The sequence below is a fragment of the Protopterus annectens genome, chromosome 2.part2 (assembly GCF_019279795.1).
Source record: "Protopterus annectens isolate FY-2018-M chromosome 2.part2, PAN1.0, whole genome shotgun sequence".
In the NCBI taxonomy this organism is placed as follows: domain Eukaryota; kingdom Metazoa; phylum Chordata; order Ceratodontiformes; family Protopteridae; genus Protopterus; species Protopterus annectens.
Genome location: NC_056730.1, coordinates 622,058,495 through 622,080,808, shown reverse-complemented (window position 1 = coordinate 622,080,808; position 22,314 = coordinate 622,058,495).

Sequence of the window (22,314 nt, the reverse complement as noted above, 5' to 3'; positions counted from 1 at the left end):
GTGTATACACATATATCTATATCCATACCATACCTTTCCACTGTACAGATTGTTGCAGAGTGTACAGCTGGTTGCCTCTTTATCTTCGGTGTGTTTTACATAAACCTGTGTCTATCTGGCAATGTAGTGGCATTTCATTTGAGACTTACGGTGGGGAATACTGGCAAGCAGTTCAGGTTACGACTGCATACCCTTCAGAGAATCCATGCTACTGACACACCCGTTATTCTATCCACTTTCTATGTTTGTTCTGGCACATATCTGGGGTTTGTCCCTATTTGTACCGGTAGTTTGCATGCCTTTGTCTGGTTTCATACTTTACAGGGTTAACAGGTTTGAGCCATGTATAACTAACATGGGGGAAACAGCATTCATTTACTATGCTGTGAGCGGATCACACACGCACAGGCGCACTTGCATTTCCTTATTGTGGGTTATGCGCAGGCGCGCATGCATATCCTTATTGTGGGTTACATATGTTTACTATGTCTTTGTGCTTACGTGGGCTTTATTACTTGTGACAGTACCAGTATATTATCTGTAATGTGGTTAACGGATGTATGCGAAACACACATTCACCTTTACATATTTAACTGTCCGTACAGCACAGACGCATTCATTACACTTTCACATTATATGTGCTGTAGTCGTAGTTGAACCGGAACTGCATTCACGTTGGCCGGATGCTGTAACCACTATACGTTTGGTGTTCTGACTCATTTATATGCATACCCATAGTACATAGCTACATTAACATATGCCTCACTGCTTCACTTACGACACAGGCATCCATTCTCCTGCTGGGAAAAATGCGGTACTACATGTTACACATTCCCTATTCCCTACTGCTCTGGACCCAAGCTGCATATTTAATCACTGCAGGGATATTCAGAACCCCAAGGCTTATAGTCCTGACACATACAGGTCTTTAATTGTCAGGGTGTTCATGTGGTGATCTGGGTTTAGGCTTGTCCGCCTGGTGAACGGAACTGCCCTGACCGTGTTCAAATGTCAGACAAAGCACATGGACAGGGTTTGTCCATTTTAAACATTTTATCTGTGTTTACAGACACAGGTGTTTGGGCACCTGTCAGCAGCTTATAATGTTGGCAATACATAATATGGGTGGGGGTGGTTACAATACATAATCCACGGTGAGTGGTGTTCCCATTCACATTTGACTATTTCCTGTATTCATTCTTACGATAATTATTATTTTGCACATGACTTAACTATGAATTAACTACAGGTATGCAGTAGTACAGTCAACATATGTGACGGTTTGTTACAGTATAAATGTACAGACCTCTGTAATACTGAGGACTACCCCACATCCTTCACAACATTTCATGCTTATGTACATACTATTATTCTGTGAACTTTTGAAGTTTGTGAGAGCAGTAATTACATCTGTCCCTATTTGTCCACCCATCCTTTTAGGCTTTGTCCAGATTTTGTTGCTGTAATAGGTTGAGAGGTGGTGTCGGTATGTGATTGAGTTGAATATATACTGTCGATAATTCAGTGGGGAGTAGGGTTACCACTTGTTCCTCTTTGCGGGGGAAGTCCCACTTTGGACAGTTGTGTCCTGCGACGAAACCTAAGACATGGCAAATGTCCTGTGATTTTAAGACAAAAATATATTTCTTATTTTCTTTACTAGTTGCATGATACAGGTATTTTGTATCTGGTACACATAACTATTATTTGGGATAGTATAAGCTATTCAACTGCTATGGAATAAGCTTTTATCTTGGCATACAAGTGTAATTCTGTCCTTTGCACTGGCCGGGGGTATGTTTTATCCTGCATATTCTCACATTTCTACAAGGGATGTCCCACCTTGGCCATCTGAACAGGTGGCAACCCTAGTGGGGTGACCTGCATGGTGGACAGCTGTTCCATCCTGCGTAGTATGTTTTGCATGTCTGTGTAGAAACTGAACAGTACCGTGACTACACATACATGTTTTGTCCAGATATGTACAGTACTGGACACCGTGGCGTGTAAACAACTCTGAGGTTTCAACAGGTTACTTATCCCACGTGGGATGTACACACATTTTGCCGAAACATGAACACGCCGGCATTTGGATTTAGGTAACTGTGATGGGATGTTTACAAACGTGGGATACATATTTGCAATCCTGACACTGCCTAGGACGATACTTCCTACTACATATGGGGAATACTCACTATGTGTAGGTGTATGGCTGTGCAAGGCTGGTAGCTGGATTTGGTGGACATTTGGACATGGGTGCGGGTTATGTGCTATACAGGGGTTGTTGCATATTGCATTTGCATGTATGGGTTCTGCTTTTGGATATCTCGGTTCCGCATATAGCATCCTATGTGTATGTGATGGTTACGTTCCTGTTCATGTGTATAGCACATTTTAATATACATATGTTTGTGTGTGTTTGGTATACAATTTGGACTGTCAGGTTTCTTTACAGTTGTTATATAGCCACAACTGCCCAGCTGTGTACTATCACTACCACTGTGGGACTGCTGGTGACCATGCACATGGGGCTAGACATGTGTATTGGCGGTTCACTGACATGATGCGCTTCACTTCCACTGGGTATAACTACTGACAGTGCAGTACATTACAGACACACGATTTTAAATATCATTTGTTCCATGGACGGAAACTCATATTGTGTTGCATGCATTTCTGTTTGGTTCTCCATTTTGTGTGGCCGGGTACTGTCTTGCATGCTTTGCATATGTTTCATTATCCACGGACACTGATAGGTGCAATTACTATTGCAGGCAGGCTATAATATTCAGCAGTTTAGGTTGCTCATCGCCAGCCGACATTGACACGCCTCCGAGCGCATCTTAGTAACACCCCATGCACTCGTGCACGTGTCCTATACACGTGGATGTGGTGGCAGCGCACCTTCATTAATATGCATATGGCACTACTACACCATTTATATGCCACATGGCCAGTGCAGGCCTTACACCGGCCTTGCGCCGAGCTTCATGAATCCGGGGGCATCTGTATTTTAGTCTAGTTAAATGTCAGTTATGTAACTGCAACCAGTGTAATGTTTTAATTTTGGGAAACTCTGGTACGTAAGTGAATAGATGTGGAACAAGTGGTTTAAGAATGATACTAATCAAAGATCCTTTCAAAGTACCCTTTTACAAGATGTCTCTGTCCATTCCTTTATACTTAATTTATTATTTTATGGGCTTGTGCAACAGTAGACATAATGGGGCACACTGGGCTGGATTCTGTAAAGTTCACGGAATCTGGAGCATTATGCCGATATCAGTGCAAAGTCGCATATAAGCCTGTAATATGTAAATATGCCTCAGTGCACTTAGAATATCTCAGTGCATAACAGAGTTTTTCAGTAGTAACAGTGGACTGCACATTAGTCACAGCTACTCCGTAAGTTATGAAAAATACCTCACAAAATGTGATGCACATTAACAAAGTTACAGAAATACTATCACAATCTAAGTTGCCTAACATTCTTAAATACACATCTACAAAAGAATCTCTCCAGTAAACTTAGAGATGACTATGGAATATTACATAAGTCCTTTAGCTATGACTTACGAAATATGTAAAATTTCTAATAAATAAAGGTTGCAAAACCACCAGTACTGGAGCAAAGCAGCAAACTGGTTGCTACCAACACAAGTAAGTGTGCACACCCAAACAGATGTGTAATGGAGTATATATATCACAAACATATGCCATGTCAAAGGCAACACACAGCTGTAGGTTATATGTATGACCTTCAGTGGCCTATTAGGAAATTATTTGAAAACAATGACATTACACATAGAGACACACCAATGACATGTAATAATAATATATGGTCACAAAACTAAAAATAATGCTATATAAACAATATCAGGTTATGCATATGAACTTCAGCAGTGTACACTGGATAAAATATAGCACACAAATATAACAAGAACAAGGATGTATTGCAAACAGTAGCCAGTGACTTGTGTGCATATGTCCTGCAACAAAACAAATGCATGAAAATGGATGATAATTTTAAAGAAGGTTAACATATACCATGCATATTTGCAAGATATATAACACACCTACAAAGGTGGAAGGGAGGTGGACAACATGAGCCCACATCAGAGAAGACAAGGCATCAAATCTCCATAGGCAAATGATAAAGCAGGACAACAATATGGAAGGTGACACATTGCAAATGCATGTGTGCACCACACAGAGTCATGTTGAAGGCAATCCAAACTACATTGAAGTGAATGTCCGATGTATGCCTCATGAGCAGACTGCATTGCTGACATGAACAAAAATGGGCATGTATACATCACATACACAATATTGTGCAATCATATAACAACAACAGGCATAGGAAAGCAAGCTAAGAAATTGTATTATATGCACATATACTATCATGACAATATATAAAACAATAAACATCTGTATTTATATGTCACTGAACCTGGTTATTACTAAGTAAAGGATGGTCCTGTGAGAAACATTACAGCATATCAACATGAAGTCAGTGACTGCTCACATTTCCAAGGTACAGCTGTGTTTCTCTATGGATCAGAATATGTGCAGAGACATGTACATAAATTACTGAATATGTACATAATTTGCTGAAATGTGTAAATTTATTTCAGTACTGAATGGATGTGTAAATGTAACATAGATGAAAGACAGCATACTATACTGTTACTGTTACTGAAAAAAATATCATTACCATGGTGTATACATGAATGTCATATTGGTAGTCTATGCATTCAGTAAAGAGCGATTGCCCATATGTATGAGATACATTGCCAACACATGCCACATTCAATGCCAGTATGCCAGTATACCAGTGGGACAGCATGATAACTGTCATCCAAAACACAGGAGCAAGGACATGTCTTTCTGTTGAGCATGCATGGCAATCTACAAATCATACTCAAAAAATGCAAAAAACACAATGTAAACTCAGAACTGAAACAAAAAGCAGTTCACGGACTCCACTGCCAGCAAACTAGGTTAAGGAACAAACCCAGAAGGTTGAATTGTCACATAAAATCCTTTATTTGTTGAAAATAAAAAAATCAGGTTAGCGCTTTCGTTTAAACTATATGTTAAACTTCATCAGACCTGATGATGAGCCATAAATCTACAAAGACTCATGGACATTCTTGGCTAATATTAACACTTTGGAGTTTGGAAATGAGCTTAATTTCCTCACAGTCGATGTATGTGACTTATACATCTCAATACCCCACCAACTAGGGATTGAATGGGTAGTAGACTTGATGAGAATTAAAGGGGCACCTGAAACAGAACAGAGAATGATTGAGGAACTTTTAGGTATTATTTTAAAGAACAACTTTATTTTATTTGATAAGGAGATATACCTAAAAAAAAATGGTGTGGTCATGGGCTCGCCATGTGGAGCGAGCTTTGCTAATTTAGTCATGGCCCACTGGGAACATAAATTCATTTTTGGGAATGAATTCATGACAGGTGTCACATAATTTTACACGAGGTTCGTTGACAATATTTTTCTCATCATCAGAGGTAATAGTATAGTAGCAAATCAGATTGTCAATTATTTTAACAATACTACTAGTTTTTTAAAATTAACTAGTAATTACCAGGACTCTGAAATTAACTACTTAGATATTGAATTGAAAAAAGATAATTGTAACCAGAGATACAGTGCTAGAATATACCGACAAAATACCTATTCGAACTCATTCCTGCACTTTACTAGTTTGCACTCTTATCACCAAAAGAAATCTATTGTTAAGGGTCAACTGGTAAGGGCAGCACGAATGGTAACTAACTAAGGGGAGTTTAAGGAAGAATGTGAAACCCTGAAACAAATGTTTGAATATAGAGGGTACCCAACTGGTCTTCTAAGTGAAATTGTGATAGAAGACCAAACAAAATGTGAGATTGGGTACATCAACTCATTTTGAACAGAGGAAGGAATGTAAACATCACACAAACAGTACAAGATGTACCTATCATCTGTAGACCGAGGACAGAGAGTTTTGGTAGAACTAATCCTTCTAATAATGAACCTCGATTCACCCTTAGCTTTATCATCACTTTTAACCCTTCCTTTAAAGAAATACAAAAAATATTATCTAAGAATTGATGTTTATTAGCCACTGACAAGGGCATAGCGAATAAAGTGGGATGTAGACCAATGACCATCTACAAAAGGGGTAGGAACCTGAAAAACTGGATTGAGACCCAGGTAGTGACCACAAACAGGAATCCAGGTATGTTCCGCTGTGAGTCATGTAGTTATTGCAAATACATCAACATAGGACAAAAATTTATAGTGAGGAATAGGAATTACTTAACTAACAGAAGTACAACCGTAACTCCAAGTCCATAGTTTACCTTGCACAGTGCCTTGGGTGTACAGTTTTCTATGTCGGTAAAACTGACCATAAACTTAGGGAGCGTATTTATGACCATGTGTACGCTATAGGTAAACAAAAAATAGAAAGCGCATTAGCCAAGCACTGTAGTGAGTACCCCCTCCATTCCTTTAAATTTAGGGTTATCGACCAGGTCCCAATCTAAGATAACTATAGAGGGGGACCATCAAGCTTGTTGTTAGAAGAACGCAACTGATGTGGCAACTTCGATTAGATTCTTGCCAACATCCAGAGATTAATGAAATCTATTCCCTAGCTTGTGTCCTCAAATTGAAAAGCTTACGTAGATAAGTGGGACTTTATTTACTTATACTGATTTTTATTCTTATGCACGTGTATCTTGTGAATATGTAACAAAGTGAATTATGTATTTATTTATTTATTTTACATTTGTTAACCGGGAGAGTCCAACTGGATATATGTCCATTTTCAGTGGAGGCCCGGGGAGAAAAGCTCCAGAGCAGTAAAATCATTAACAAGAGAAAGACATGTTAACCAAAAGGTTCATTAAACTATATATAGAGTACACAATCTTTATACTTCTTATAGAAGTATAGCAAATATAAGATAGTGAATTAACCAAAGAGTGTATTGGCCAACATTCACAGACTACATTAATATATACACGTTATAGAGGTGTTGAACAGCAAGTATAGCAATAAGATAGAGTAGATAACTTCCAGAACTCATTTGTACACATGAGAGACATACTATGTCCTTTAGGTTTCTTTACAGTGTTCAGTATACTATTACCCCTTGCAGACATTACAAAAGCAGTAGATAAGCTGTTACTCTAGTTGCTGGAAACAGAGACATATGAGTTACTATCCAGGGATAGTACAGGTACATAATCTGTGATTCAGGAAGTGTGTTTTGTGTAGTTTTTTGAATTGGGTGGTGGAGTTGTTATTTATTATGTGGGCTTGAAGGAAGTTCCAGATTTTAGAGATGAAGTGGCTATAAACAGATCTACCTGCCTCATTTTTGAAGTTTGTTACCTTAAGGAGGTGTTGGGTACTTGATCTCAGGGATCTGGTAGTGGTGTAAGGCTGGAGTAGTTGCTGCAGGGCTGGTGTGTTGCCTGGATGATGTAGTACTTTGTGACCAAGTGCTAGTTGGCTGACTTGAAGGGTCAGGGGGAGTTCTAGCCAGTTGAGTTTTTTGAGGATTTCACAATGGTGGGTTCTAGAAGGAGATCCTGTGGCAAATCTGGCTATTTTGTTGTAGCAGCTATCTAGTTTGTTGAGCTCACTTTTTCGGATATTGGTAAGCACAGGGGAGGCATAAAGTAGGGTCGATAGGAGGTGTGTCCTGGCTGTAGTAACCTTAGAATGACAGGTGAGAAACTGTTTGTTGCTATAGAGTAGGCCCATTTTTCTGTGGACTCTTTTAATGGTCTGGGAGATATGAATGTCAAATTTAAGGCTATTGTCAATTTTGAGGCCTAGCAGTTTGGCATGACTACTGGGTGTGATGGTGGTGCTGTTATGAGAGGAGATTGAAAAGTTAGATGAGGAGGGTGGAGATCTGTGAGGGTTGAAGAGGAGTAATTTAGTTTTGGCTGGCTTTAGAATGAGGTTATGTTTAGTGATCCATGTTTCTGCCAGGGAAAAGCATTTTTGTGTTAGGGAGAGGAGGTGGTCAAGGGAGTTAGCTGCACAGATAATGGTGGTATCATCTGCATATTGGACTATTGAGGCTTTGGGTATGGTGGATGGTAGTTGATTAGTAAATAGGGTGAAGAGTAGAGTACCCAGGATGGAGCCTTGGGCTACCCCTAGGGAGATAGGCAGTAAGGGAGAGAGCTGATTTTGCCATTTTACAGCTTGTTGCCTACCATCTAGGTAGCTCTTAAACCAAGAAATAGAGAAGCTGATATTTAGGGTGGTTAGTGTATGAAGAAGTTTTTCATAGCTGACCATGTCAAAGGCTTTAGATAAGTCTAAGAGAGTTGCAGAGACTAGCAGTCCATTATTTCTATGGTTATTGATGGTATTAGTGAATGATGTAAGTGCTGTGGTGGTGCTATGGAAGGGTCTGAAACCATGTTGCTGAGTGGATAGTAATTTGTTTTCTAAGAGGTACTTCATCAGTTGCATGTGGACAACCTTCTCTAGAAGTTTTGATAGGGGGGATAGTAAAGTTATAAGTCAATAGTTACTAAGTTCTACAGAGGTTTGTGCAGTGGTGTAATATGTGATATTTTCCAAAGATGGGGTAATTTGCACTCTGAGGCAGATCTGTTTATTAATATGGAGACAGGGTAGGCTATTGCTTCAGCTGCTAGTTGCAGATATTCGGAAGGTATATTATCGGTGGCTGTAGAGGCTGGCCTAAGCTTTAGGAGTAATTTTTGTATGATTTTGGTTGGCACTGGGTTGAAGGTGAAGATGGGGTAATTGAGATTTGTTTTGGGTGAAGAGGGTGTTTTAGATGGGGATGGGTTGTTGGGGCTTAGTTGGTTGTTGGCTAGGTTTGGATAGTTTCAGTGAAGAATTTGTTGAGCTGAGTGGGGATGTTGTCATGGTTGTTCACTATTTTGGGGGGTGGGAGTGGGGGTGTTTTCTTTCCCTGGTTGCAGTACGGTGTTGACAGCAGACCAGAACTTTTTTGGGTTGTTAATATATTTATTCTGCATATTTTGGTAGTAGGAGATTTTGTCTATTTTAATAAGTTATTTGACTTTGTTACGTAACTGACAGCATGTTTGTTTGTCTATTTGGGAATTGCTTTTATCAAAGTTTGTCCATACTTTGTTCTATCTCGGAGTAATGTTTTAGCATTTAAAGTTAGCCAAGGTGCAAATACACCATACAAAATGAGTTGTTTTATACATACATATACATATGTTTTAATATACAGATTTTAACATATCTTTAACCGTTGATATGTTATTATTAATTTTACTTAATCAGTATTAGGCATTATATATATGTATACATTTTTATATGGAGTAGTAGTGACTTATAGATTATATTTGTGGCTATCATGCATTGGAAAATTTGGCATGCACAGTATGGGTTAACTGCATGAAGCAATTAAACCAGCACACCATATGATTGTTGAAGTAGTTATAAAAAGAGAATTTTAAATACTTGTATTTGTATCTGAAGACGTCTGGTAACCTTACTAGATGAAAAGCACTTAATGCGTGACAGTCTTTGTTTACAGTTTGGTTTATATTTTATTAAATTATTTGTTTTAAGCGGGGGCTACTGTGAAACGTTTTTGTTTGAATTCCAATATATGTACAAGGCAGGATACACATATGTTTTAACCAAAACATCAAAGGTGTTATAAACAGATGGGAGGAGGCAGATTATGCCCAACAGGTAATCACTAGGAACGCATAAATTATAAACAGCAAGCAAAACACTAGTAGCTGGTATATGATATACCTCCACTAAAAGCACTGTGACAGCTAGACATAAATGACTGTCATTTAGGTTGTGGTCTACAATTCAAAGGTTATTTTCAACAAACATGGCTTGCTGCTAAATGATATTTAAACATAGTTTAGGTTATTCATACTGGTAAACACAGACATTGTCTGAGCATTGCAATTTCCTTAAGGATGCATGATGGGTATTCCTGCATTATAAGCAGTGTACATGGTAATGCCAAAAGTATGAGCTTGTAGCAATGATGACATCTATTTTATTTACAAAAGCAATCAAAGTAATCAATATATCTCTCCTCTACACTACTCCTCTACCTTCTGTATCCACTCCATGCACAGGGAGTGAATACGACTAGAGTCCTCATCAAATGCAAAAAGCAAATAGCTTGTGTGAATGATGTAGGCATAAAATAACAATGATATACATAGGTCAGATGATCAGGTTTTCTAAATTCTAACTTGAAGAAAATCACAGAATCACCCTGCACATTTTGGAATGTTACACACACACACACACACACACACACACACACACACACACACACACACACGCCTTGCACACACACACGCACACGCACACACACACACACACACACACACACACACACACACACACACACACACACACACACAGTCCTTATCATATTGGAACAGAACTGAATACAGATTGGAGGACCAGAGATTCAAACCTGGAAATCTAAGCTATGACCGCACTCTAACACTGACGCCTACCTGCCTAGTTAATCCATCTTGTATGTCATTGCATGGTGGAAATGCAGTGAAAAGAATTAGAGGCGTGAATGTGCAGGGATGGGGTACTTATAGGGATCATGGATTATGCTTTACAAGAAGTACAATGTGCTATACATTTATGACAATAAAATTGCAAGCATGAATGCATGTCAGCACAGTGGTCACAACAGAAAAACACAGCTGTAAACTTTCATTCCTCAGAGAGTGGAACACTGTCAGGTAACATATAGCTGCTGTTAACTGATAACTATAAAGTGCTGTACATCATGGACACATTAATGTATTTTATGTGGGAGGATGTAAAACAAGTACAGATATTTATGGGCAAAGTAAAAGTTATAACTGCAAATTATCCATGATATCAGCATATCTCCCTGTTCTACAGTCCAAATGTATGTTTGACCATCTCAATCCCTCCAAATATAAGGATGAGAAGGTTTTTGAGTTCAAATAAATAAAGAATGGCACAGTTATACATGAAATTCAAGTTGCAAATGTTAACATATTCCACCAAACTTTTTTGTAGAAATATACCAGTCTGTTCCAAGCTTTACACATAATACTGTAGTAAAAGAGGTGTTGACAAAACATTACAGATTACAGAGATATTCACAGAAATCCAATGAATGTTCAAAGTAGCTCTAAGCATGCTCAAACTAAACATCAATATCAATAAGCAGGAATGTAGAGCAGCATTTTTGAAAATGTCTGAAAGACGCAATGATCAAAATATAAAAAGAGCTCACCCATATGTGGATTTGAACCCACACCTAGCCAAGATATGTGCACACTGGCATCCTGCTTTACAAGCTGAAATAACAGACATCATACTTTCCTTCAGAACATCCTAGTATTACGTTTGAATCCATATTCCTGTGAATAACAGGAGAATATGTAAACATCCGACACATAGATGCTATAGGCTCCAATGCTCCACAAAACTGACAGATATCATCAAGTTTTACAATGTAGAAGATATGTTTAGACAGTCAGACATGCATTTCCCTTATGTTCAACAAATAGAACATAAATAATAATGTTCACTTTGTAAAGCAGAATGGACTAACAAAGTTATTTATGAGCTAGTATTCACAAATAGACAGGTAGACTAGGTGATACTGTTAAAGTATTATGGATAATATAGACAAACATAGCCATCAGTGACCTAGGCTCTATAGGCATCAGTGATACACAACCATACTGCATGTGTGAAATGATGTCCTTCTACATTGGAAAACATATACATCTACAATGTTCAATATTATGTACATGTTAAACATTATTAAACAAATAAGCCCCATGGTAATAAAACCCATAATTACAGGGAGAACAGTCAGCTTGCTTTCTTAATTATCCAGATGAGCTAATTGACAGAACAGCTACTTAATAGTTTTAAAAGGCATGTATCTGATATATCTGGATCACAGTTATATATCTGAAATCCTTAGGAAAGTCCAGGTATATGCAGAATTGTATCACTTGCTGTAGACATCCATTAGCTCTCTCTGCACCTTGGCAATCCTCTGACAAATCTCCTCTGTGTTCCTCTAATGCAGGTCATCAGAGCAATGATGAACCTGCACTCAGTCCTGTAGATTCCTTTACATCATCAATGCTCCCTCACAACGAGGTTCCAAATAGCAATCATCACAAAGTTATAAAGTCTGGCTCTCCTGCGGTGCTCCACTCCAGTGTAGATGGGGGACAACATCAAAGCCTTCCTGAAGTAGCCATCTCAATGATAATGTAAATGAGTTGAATAGGTGACAATTCAATTAATTGCTCACTGAAGTCCCACTCAATTTACAGGTAGCAATGGTCTTCTTTATAAATGCATCAAAATCACTATTTTAAAGTGGTACTTATGACATTTTTTAAGATCATTGGAATATAATGGGCACATGCTATATATGGTCTTATTTAATAATACCTATTTGGTATTTGCATGGAGCATCTTCCCATTTCACTGAGCTATTGGTTAATGGGCTGAATTTCGAGAACTTACATGGATGTGCGCAAATGGGATTCCAAAATCTTGAATTTTAATGAATCTTATTAATTATCTATGGCACAAATGGGACTTAAAAGTTGTGTGCACACAGCTGGTCTTACTTTCAGTTACACCTGACTCGTGTAGCCGCAAAAGTAATTTTACACTTGCTAGCACATCTGTGTTGTGAGATATTTACCTCCTTAGAGACCTATGTTTACATTGCTCCTTATCAAATTTTGGGTACGGGGTTAGATTGATGCATTTATTGAAAACTTTGTGCATTATGAAAAATGTTTGTGACTTACTCGAGGGGTGTGGAATTGACCTGTATGCATAAAGGTGAGTTCATCTGCATCAGTAACAAGCAGCACTTTCCCATATGCAGTCGTACAGACAGATTTAAATAACACAACTGAACAGAACATAAAAATATATTCATGGATTTTTCATATATATTGATGGTGACTCGATAGACTCTGTGGCATATGTATGGAAAACTACTGATTCCAACATTATCCATATGTTGCTATGTGGTATGTAATTGTATTGCTGTTATGGATATTTATTAATTCATTGATGCTTCTTAAAACATGTATTAGAACTACTGACTCAATAAAAAAGGAGCCATCTTTATTTCTGCTTACCGTGTACTTGTTTGTGACCTACTTATGGATGCAGAGGTTTTTCCAATGCTTTCTATAAGTTGTTTAATTGATAATTTTCAGATAATCTCTGCTAATGTGGATGGCACTCACTCCTCAATAATGATTGTGTTTTTATATGCTCATCGTGTATGTCATGTTAATATGACTGATTTTTTTACACAGGTTGTCTGTTTAGGCTCAAATTGCATTATGGCTACAACCATTGCACATTTCTGCTGTACACATATATTTTATTTGTAGTATGTCAATGTGAACTGCATGCAGACTGTGTAGCTTGTGTGGCTCAATGCTGTTGTGTTTGGACCTCCACTACTGTGATATCCACTTATCCACTGTAAAGGGTTAAAATTCTACAGATAGTACAGCTTCTGTTGTTCTTCCAAGTGTTCTGTATTTGTGCATTGTTTTCATATCAAATATGGTTTTATATGTTACAGTACCATAAGGCACAGGGACTATTTACTAGAATTTTGCATTACACAGGACTACAGAGGGCTAAAGTGGCATAAGCTATCTACATAATCATCTCCATATGTGGGCCCCAACATCAGTCTAACCTTGAGCATATAACTGTTTTTCAGCTAGCAAACAGACCTAGGTGCAACAATTTATCACCACAGGACAGTGAAATTATAATAGATCCTCTGCACTAACATGGACAGAGACTGCTTGGACAAGCAGGAAATATAATATGGGGAAATGAAGTCTGGACTGATATCATCATAATTAATGCTGTGGGAGGTTACAATAGATCCTTGGAGGCCAGCTGCCAGTGGTGCTCTGACATGATCCGTCATGCAGCCAACAGCATTTGCTGGTATGAGAGGTCAAGGGATGCTACTGGTAGTGGCCCACCATTGACACTCCCTAATGAGATCACACAGCTTCTTGCACCACTACATATGGTGAGTGGGGAGAGCTGCATACCCGGAGTGGGATGGAAGCAAGTTCTCCAGGCTGCACATGTATGTGTTACTTTCCATAACACTGATGCATATAGAGTAAATCAGTACATATTGCAATTGCATGCATATTCATGTATTATCATTTTATGTTGCAGCCGCAGAATTGCATCATGCACATGAGTTCACATGAGGTGATGATAACCAATGTAAATGCAATTAGATATAGCCATAGTCTGCAGTACATACATAACAGTACAACCATGTGTAATGTTTTCTGCATTCATTTGTACAGGTCCATCCACTTTTGCACAACAGCAGGACATGACAAATGAGTATACCATACTGTTACAGTGACCATTATCTGTTATTGTCTCAGCCTCTTCTCGTGACAGTGCTGTTTAGTGTCATATTGATATTTACCTTACATTGTAAAATACAGGCACATCTTCTGAGTGTACACACCATGCAGGTGCATCTACAGACAGACCAGGTATGGTTCTGCAACATGTTCATAGGCTGCAGCAATATGTAGCAGACCTGTGTTGTATAAAATTAATGTTGATGTTTTTCTATACAAGGACATCTGACAACAGATATACTGTACATCACTTGAGTATCAGCAGACCCAGTTAATGTGTTGTATATGTCATCATGTGACTATGCTGGTACCTGCATATATGATTGTGTTTGCTTTGTCAGCACTTTCCCACTGCAGGATCTGTATTATGACACACAAACTCACAACATTTGGAGAGTGTCATTTGTATGGTATTAACTCTGTTTCCTACATGTCATTGCTGTTAATCCTGTTGTTGTCCTTCTACCACTGCATAGGGCAACCATCATCAGCATCTTAGCCACAAACAACTGGTATGCGTATGTATTACTTACTGTATGTTTTACCCCTGTTGCAATGATCCATGATGACAAGGATGTTATTAAAAGTGCTGGGTTTATGCCTTTGTTTTCCTACAACAGTTGCATTTCATCCCTCTCCTCCAGTGCCAGCTTCCCATGAGGATGTGTCTGGTGTGTGTTAGCATCTATATCATATCATCGACAACTTAGGTTGCAGAATCCTAAAACATCAAAACCTAACCATTGAAATCTTACAATAATGAATGGCCACATAATCAAATTCTTTCCTCGGGAAAGAATTGGTGGGCCCGTTCATAAACAAAATAAATAAACAAACCCAAACATAGTGGGGGCTTCACCCCCACACCCCCTAACTAAATATACCAACTCAGAGATCGCTCTACATTAGGGAAAGTGCAAATCCCCGATAATGGCCACGCAAATTATTTCCCGAGGAAAGAATTTGATTATGTGGTCATTCGCTATTTTATATATATATTCTAACTAAATCACTATTCTGCCATGCAAGTCAATGGCAGGCAGAAGACAACATGGTCAGTGAGTAGTGGTTGCTAAGGGGGGAGGCTCAGTGTGAGACATGTAACTATTCATTAGCAGGCAATCCTATGCAAATGAGGGGAATGATAGTGAATTCCAGTTTTCCCAGCATGCTAGTCAGGTCCAAACAGTGTAAGAGTAGGAATAGATTGGTGAAAGCCTAGGAGTTAGCTGACATCATGGGGGTGTATGTCAGGCATACTGTAAGTGGATTGGAGCCCTGTGGCTTGGGTTTGTTGCTAGCTTAGCACAGCTAAGCTAGGGGGTGTGTCTGAATCTGCCTAGCACTCTTTACATTGCCTAAGCAGGTGTGTGCACTGCGCACTGGGTTTTAAAGGAAGAAGTAAAAGTTAAACCAGGAAATAGCAGCACTGTGCACATTTGAGCACTCTGCGTGGCATGCCCCCGGGCTTAAACTGGAAGTCAATGGGAAGGGAAAACAGCAGTAGGAAGGTAATCAAGGTGAACTAGCATAGCTGGCAGGTGAAATGTGTCAGAATCAGGCAATTACACAGACAGCAGACCAGCCCAGCTCAGAACACTACTATAAACTATGTAAACACCTTCCCCTCTGTTTTTTCCCACACTCTACATGAACAGTGTATACAAGCGGGGAACTTTTAACAAACAAACCTACAAAATGAGAGGGGCTGCAGCAGGCAACATAGAACAACATGTGCAAGTGGCTGAGGGTGGTGAGGATGTGAATGCTGCTGATCAACCCACAGTGAGGAGATGAAGAAGAGTGTACAGACCCAGGGTAACCTACCAGGGGCTACATGAGCTGGAGATAGTGGAGCACTATAGGGTGGACAGGGACCTCCTACAGCAAATTGTTGAGCTGTGCTGGCCACGCCTGACACTAATTATTTTTAAAATCGTTTTTTTCTCAAAACTTGCATTTTATCTGTCTTTGGCCTAGCACTCTTGTGTGGGGTCATTTACTGCACTGTTATAACTTGTTGATACTTGTGAAACTCTGCTATTTTTAAGTAAGTTTCTTGGAGGCCATTTTTTGCTTGGGCTAAAGGGAAGTATCTCTGTTGATCAGTGGCAGTGAAAAACATTGAGCAGCCTGCCTGCCCATGTGGGAGTGGTTACTGACTTGAAACTGTAGTTTTATTGGCCATTTTGGGTCAATTCCAAACTCCTTCATCTTCCTCTCTTAAAACCCTCTTTTATGCGGTTTTGTGCATTTTTGTGCATAGCACAACAGCGGGCAGCGCTGCCTAATTGGGTTTAAACTATTCCTGGCTCCACAAAGTCTGCTCTTCACTTTTTCCCTTAGAACTGCTCTATCTCTCAATTTAAACACCATATTCTCATTCTAAGGCCGTTCACTGGTCCAATTAAGTAATCCTACAAGTTAGCACTATTAAACCATAAGCACTACTTACTCATATACTCTCTACGATTACCCTGTCCTCTATTGGTCTGTCTTAAATTCAGTTTCCCTATATTACTCTAGCATGTCCAAAGGTCAGTCAATGGTTTCCTCTCCAGTCCAGCTGGTGAATCTGGGAATTCTGAGGCAATGTTACAACTGTCTCATGTACACGGACAACCCCCTCCTCCTCCAAACAGGTTCAAATATATGAGAGATGCAACTGTTTAGCCAAACTGGAGGCTGAGCTCTCTCATCTCAAAACTGGTGTAACCAGTCAGGAGGAGAAGGTAACCTCACACAACACAATTCCAGTATCACATAGTCCCACCACATCAGCGAACCAAACACATAAATACACAAAAACATAATCGGAGGCTCTAAATAAAAATCTACCTAAGCAACAGAGACCTCCAAAGCAGACATCCAAGCAAACGCTACCTCAAAACAAAACACACACAACACATAGCCCACAAAGTCAATGTGCCAAGCAGCCACAGCCCTTAAGGCTGAATAACACACCTGATACTCTTGTAATAGGTGACTCTATTGTCAGACACACTGACGTCCCGCTCACCAGGCTGAATAAAGAGAAGGTCACGGTGAGCTGCCTGTCGGGTGCTAGGATCCGCCACATAACGCAAGCACTCAGGTCACTCCAAAGCAAATACAAATATGACTCAGTCATTCTACATGCAGGTGTGAATGACCTGAGACGTACCTCCCTGGACTACATGAAAAGAGACATAGAGGAGTTCTCTGATCATGTAGCCCAGGCTGGTATGACCCTGACCTTGAGCAGCATCTTACCCTCACCTAGAATGATGCCACAGTACAAAGACAAAATGATCGATTTTAACAATTGATTAAAATGTTGGTGTCATTCAAAGGAGATCCAGTGTCTGTCAGCCTGGGATGACATGCTCGACAAGCCACGTTGCTTCGCTAGTGATGGCTTGCACCTGTCACCACTGGGCTTTCGGATATTGGCAAAGGCTCTTGCCTCCCCCATAGTGCCTTTTTTAGGCAAGGCTCAAAAGTCAAACCCACCCCCATAGACAGCACAAGGAACAAGAAACTAAGGGTAATGCTGCGTAACACCAGAAGTCTTAACCTCAAGATGCATGCCCTCGAAGCTCTCCTCAGTATGGAGAACATCGATATCTGTGCAGTGACAGAAACTTGGTTCAAGGCTCCAGAGAGCACCCCAGCACTACTAGGCTATACCTCATATCATCATATCATGCTTTTCGGCCCCAAAACCCGGACCGAACCACAAAAGGAGGAGGAGTTTCCATATTTATCAAGGATATCCACACCTCCAGGTTAGTGGCATTGCACGAAGTATCGGAGACCATCCATGTGCAACTAACAGTGGGCAAGACTGCTTTTCAGTTTATAGCATCCTACAGACCACCCTCTCAAAGTCAGGAATCCCACTCGGCTTTCCTGAAAACATTGGAGAACATGAAGATCTCTCCGAACACCATTATATTGGCCGACTTCAACTACCCAAACATTGACTGGGAGCACTACTCAAGCCCCAGCACCTTAGCCCAAAGGTTCCTGGAAATTATAAACTCAAATGCTATGGAACAACTAGTCACCACTCCCACAAGAGGGGACAACATACTAGACCTGATCATTACCAACATGGGGACTCTATGCTCCACACCAGAAGTATATCCCTCATTGGTAAGATCAGACCATAAATTAATTTCGCTGGATGTCCACATCCCGACCCCACCCCAGCCCAGAAAACCACAGTGAAAAACTTCTCAAAAGCGAACTTCTCACTTCTCAAAACCGAAGTGGAATCCTTCAAGGCCCCAGGGCCAGTGGAAACTACGGCCCAAACTGCAGAATCCTATATAAACGCATTCTACGGACATCTCCAGGAATGCATGGATCATGCTATCCCAAACAAAACCAAGACCCAATCATCCAAAGGCAGGCGTCCAGTCTGGTGGACCCCTGCCATAAGTAAACTGTACAACAGAAGGAGTAAGCTGCTACATGATAGAGCAAAATCCCTAATAGGGAAGGCATCTCTGATCAGTACTAGCAAAAAATTATGATCCCTCATAAAATCCTCCAAGGCCAGCTTTGAGAGAAAAATTGCACAGGACACCAAAGACAATCATAATTTTTTTTTCAGTTATGTTAGGAACCTGGGATGCAACTCTCAGACTTCTGAGTTGATTCTAAATGACAAAAAATACACTAAACCCACAGACATCGCCAATATCCTGGCAGACAGCTTCAGTGCAAACTCCCCCCCCCCAAAAGAGCAAGTATCTATCCCGGCAGAGGGCTGCCTCCCAAACATCTCTGATGCTCAGGTGAAGGCTGCCCTCTCCAAAGCAAAAAACGCTGCTTCCATGGGACCAGATGGCGTCCCAGGTTGTGTCCTACATGAACTCCAAAAGGAACTAATACCTCAAATAAAACAGCTATACAATCTCAGCCTCACTACAGGATATGTGCCCACAGAATGGTGTACAGCAACAGTGGTCCCACTCCACAAAAGTGGAGCCTCTACGTACCCTGGAAACTATCGCCCCATAAGCATGACTAGCTTAGTCTGCAAGGCTATGGAGAGGATCATCATGGAGCTCATAAACAAAGACATTGGGGACCTACAGACACTAGATCCTACCCAGTTCGGCTTTGTCAAGGGTAGAGCCTGCCTTTTGAACCTGGTTGACTTCTTCGAAACAGTCACCAAAGCCATAGATGAAGGGAAGGTAGTCCACACAGCCTATCTGGACCTTGCAAAGGCATTTGACACAATACCGCACTCAGGCATCATAGATAAGCTATCCAGCTTAAATATAAACCCTGATGTCACAAGATGGGTCTCAAACTGGCTCAAAGACAGAACCCACAGAGTGAGAGTTGCTGGAGTCATGTCAGACTCGAAACCGGTCACAAGTGGCATCCCACAGGGTTCTGTCCTGGGACCACTCTTGTTCGGTATATACTTTTCCGAGGTACAGGCAAATGTGGGAGGACTATGGCTCACCAAGTTCGCAGACGACTGCAAACTGGGTGCCATAATCGACTCTCCAGCTGACACAAACATCCTTCAAAAAGGTCTCACAGAGACAGATAACTGGTGCCAGCGCCATGGTTTAAAGCTAAATGCCAAAAATGTATAGACATACCCTTTGGCAAAAACAATGTGCCCACAAATTACCACATAGGCGGAAACCCATTAAGTACAGAGAAAGTTATTAAGGACCTGGGGGCCCAAGTTGATAGCAATCTCTCCTTTGAAAACCACATTGCCAAAGTGGTTAGAAAGACCTTCTACATAGCCCACCTCATCATGAAGGGTTTCACATCTAGATCAGGAGAGGTAATCATGCCCCTTTATTCATCCCTCATCAGGCCCATCATAGAATACAATGCCCCTTTTGGGATGTACCTTACCCGACACCTGCAGCAATTAGAAAGACCCAAAAAGTATTTCGCCAAGAGGATCAAGGGTCTCAAACAGATGCCATATGCTGCTCAGTTAAAAAAACTCCAGCTCTACTCAGTTGCATACCGCCTACTTCAAGGCGATCTATGCCTGACATACAAAGCTATGTCAAATCCAGAATTAATGGACATGCTCCACCTCAGTAAATCTAAATCCCTTAGAGCCACATGCTCGAGGGACTTGAACCTCAGCACAGAAATAAATAGAACTTGCTGGAGGGACAGGTTCATAACCTAGAGGCTCCCTTCGCTCTGGAATAGAATTCCAGTTCATGTGAGGCAGAGCACCTCACTGAATCTCTTCAAGAAGAATCTCGATAGGTGGATGGGGGATCGTAGGTTTGTCCCAGGGATTACTCCCGTGTCACGATTAGGCAGAGGCACAGTAAACTAAACATTAAAAAGGGCACAGTATACTCAAATCAAGGGGTGGTGTAAGCCATACAGAATCGGGCTAGGCTTATAATTGCCCCAAGGCAGATAGCCTAGTATGAACCTATGAACCTATAAACTGACCGAGGGGAACCCATCGCAGTGGATACCAAGGTATGTGTAGGCCTAGGAATACTAGCCACAGGTACCTCCCAAAGCTCAACTGGGGATATCATGGGGATCTCACATGCATCAACATTCAGAGTATTCCACCAGTTCCTGGATGCTATGCCAGCACATGCCAGTGAGCACGTATATTTCCTCAGCACCCGTGAGGTGTTAGCCAGCAATATGCATCTCTTCCACCAACTAGCGGAATACCCTGAGGTAGTGGGTACTATAGACTGCATGCACATACGCATCAAAGCACCACCTGGTGATCAGGGTAGGGCCTACATCAACCATTGGGGCATCCCCTCCATTAACTACCAGGTTGTCTGTGATGCCCAGGGCATTATAATGAATGTGTGTGCTGGCTGCCCTGGAAGCTTTCACGATTCCCACATTTGACATTGGATGCAGCTGTACCAGAGATTTGCCAGTGGGTACGTCTCCTATGGTCACCTAGTGGGGGATGCTGGTTACACACTGGAGCTGTAATTAATGACACCCATCAGAAATGCACACACACCTGAACAAGAACTCCATAATGAGGCACATGCACAGACAACACTTACAATAGAGAATGTATTTGGGCTGCTCAGGTCACGGTTCCGGTGTCTGGACACATCCGGTGGAGCCTTGCAGTACTCACCAGCTGCATGTACCCAAATTGCTATGGCATGTGCCATGCTACATGATATGATCCTGTGGAAACAGCTGCAGCAGGAACAGCATGGGGCAGGGCCACACAACCCCCCCCAATGCCAAGGCCTGCACAGGCACAGAGTGACTCGGAGGAGGAACAACCTGAGCCTTCCCCAGTAGAAAGATGGAGGCATGCCCAATATGCTGAGGCCACGGCAAAGAGACAACACATAGTACATACACTGACACAGTAGGGACCCAGGGAATGACACCTCTCTCTGACTCGCACATATGGTAAAACGGATGCCAAACCTGACTCTACCTGTGCTCAACCATGTATAGGGAGTGTACTGTGTGCATCTGACATAGGCAGTCCTCCAGCACCATCCACAATCCTGGCACACCCACAAGGTAAGCCAATCAACCTACCAATTGCCAAATCGAGTAGAATTTGTTGTTACCTGTATCTATGGTATGGATGTCAGCGTGCAAGGGAATTGGGTGGCTGATTGTTATGGCAGCAGAAAGTTGATACCCATAGTGGCGCCATGACATCTGTAACACATACTGGAGTCACCATAGTAGCCAGTGCTACACAGGGTGACAAAACCCACTGCAGAAAATGTGCTGGGCAACATGTGTGTCCATATGACTCACACATGCCAGTCAGGGAGGTTCACATACTCAACAACAGTCTCAGCCAGCAGGACAGGTATAGAC